Raw genomic sequence first — 2,518 nt, 5'->3', positions numbered from 1 at the left:
GAGCTAGAGCTATAGCAATTCCAATCAATATTAGTAAAGTTAAAGTCCCCCATAACAATTACCCTATCACTTTCACTCCTATCCAGGATCGTCTCTGCAATCCTTTCCTCAACCTCTCTAGAACTTTTTGGAGGTCTATAAAAGACTCCCAGCAGGGTGACCTCTCCTCTCCTATTTCTAATCTCCGCCCATACTACCTCAACAGACAAGTCCTCATCAAACTTCCTCTCTGACACTGTGATATAGTCCTTGACCAATAATGCTACCCCACCCCCCCTTCTACCTCCTTCTCTACTCCGACTAAAGCATTTGTACCCCGGGACCTGCAACATCCATTCCTGACCCTGCTCTATCCATGTCTCTGAAATGGCCACAACATCAAAGTCCCAGGTACTGATCCACGCTGCAAGTTCATCCACTTTATTGCGAATACTCCTCGCATTAAAGTATACGCATTTCAAACCCTGCTCCGCCCCACCCCCACGATGCCGTGCATTGCAGGCTCCATCTATGCCCCCCTCACTTTCACCCCCTCTACTCAGGATCCCACCCCCCCTCTGAATCAGTTTAAACCACCCCGCATAACCTTCACAAATTTACCCCCCAGGATATTTGTTCCCCTCTGGTTCAGGTGTAGACCATCACTCTTATAGAGGTCCCACCTTCCCCAGAATGAGCCCCAATTGCTCAATACTTGAACCCCTCCCTCCTGCACCATCCCCTCAGCCACAAGTTCAAACTCTCCCTCTCTCTATTCCTCTCTAAACTATCCCTTGGCACAGGCAAGAGTCCAGAGATAACCACTCTGCCTGACTTGGCCTTTAGTTTCCACCCCAACTCCATGAATCTCTGCTTAATATCCCCTTCCCTTAGCCTCAAAGAACCAGAGATCCAGAGACTCTGAGACACTGAGAGCCAGAGACCCAGAGTCCCAGAGATCCTGAGACACTGAGACACAGAGACCCAGAGACACTGAAACCCAGAGACCCAGCGACACTGAGACACTGAGACCCAGAGACACAGAAACACAGAGACCCTGAGACACTGAGACTCTGAGACACTGAGCCCCTGAGACCCAAAGACACAAAGACTCTGAGACACAGAGAACCAGAGACCCGGAGACACTGAGACACTGAGACTCAGAGACCCTGAGACAGTGAGACCCAGAGACCCTGAGACCCTGAGACCTAGAGACCCAGAGACCCAGGGAATCTGAGACACTGAGACCCACAGACCTGGAGAACCGGAGACCAGAATCCCAGAGACACTGAGACCCAGAGACCCAGATGCTAAGACCCTGAGACACAGAGACCCAGAGACCCTGAGACACAGAGTCTCAGAGACCAAGAGACCCAGAGACCCTGGGACACTGAAAGACAACACCCAGAGACCCAGAGACCCAGTGACCCTGAGGCACTGAGACACTGAGACCCAGAGACCCTGAGACACTGAGACAACTAAACACAGGGATGCGGAGAACCAGAGACCCACAGACTCTGAGACACTGAGACCCAGACCCCGAGAACCAGAGACCCAGAGACCCTGAGACACTAATTCACTGAGACACTGAGACCCAGAGATCCTGAGACCCAGAGACCCAGAGACACAGACACCAAGAGACTGAGAGACCCTCAAAACCTGAGACACTGAGTCACAGAGGCCCAAAGACACAGAGACCCAGAGACCCAGGGACCCAGAGAAACTGAGACCCTGAGACGCTGAAATACTGAAATACAGAGACACAGAGATCCAGAGACCCAGAGACACTGAAACCCAGAGACCCAGAAATCCAGACATCCAGCGACCCTGAGACACTGAGACACTGAGACCCAGAGACACAGAGAACGTGAGACACTGAGACCCAGAGACCCTGAAACACTGAGACAACTAGACACAGGGATGCGGAGAACCAGAGACCCAGAGAGCCTGAGACACTGAGACCCAGAGACCCAGAAACCCAGAGACCCTTCGACCCTGAGACCCAGGGACCCCGAGAACCAGAGACCCAGAGACCCTGATTCACTGAGACACTGAGACCCAGAGACACTGAGACCGAGAGACCCAGAGACACAGACACCGAGAGACTGAGAGACCCTCAAGACCTGAGACACTGAGTCACAGAGAGCCAAAGACACAGAGACCCAGAGACCCTGAGACCAAGAGACCCAGGGACCCAGAGAAACTGAGACCCTGAGACACTGAAATACTGAAATACAGAGACACAGAGATCCAGAGACCCAGAGACACTGAAACCCAGAGACCCAGAAATCCAGACATCCAGCGACCCTGAGACACTGAGGCCCTGAGACCCAGAGACCCTGAGACACATAGACCCAGAAACCCTGAGACACATAGACCCAGAGATCCAGAGACACTGAGACCCAGACTCAGAGACCCTGAGACACTGAGACAGTGAGACCCTGAGACCCTGAGTCCCAGACACCAAGACACCCAGGGAACCTGAGACACTGAGACCCAGAGACCCAGAGACTCTGAGACACTGAGACACAGAGACCCA

The sequence above is a fragment of the Carcharhinus amblyrhynchos genome, unplaced genomic scaffold (assembly GCF_965287045.1).
Source record: "Carcharhinus amblyrhynchos unplaced genomic scaffold, sCarAmb.v2.hapA chromosome_183, whole genome shotgun sequence".
Taxonomy (NCBI): domain Eukaryota; kingdom Metazoa; phylum Chordata; class Chondrichthyes; order Carcharhiniformes; family Carcharhinidae; genus Carcharhinus; species Carcharhinus amblyrhynchos.
The sequence above is the reverse complement of the archived record's forward strand: the minus strand, read 5'-3'. Positions refer to the sequence as shown.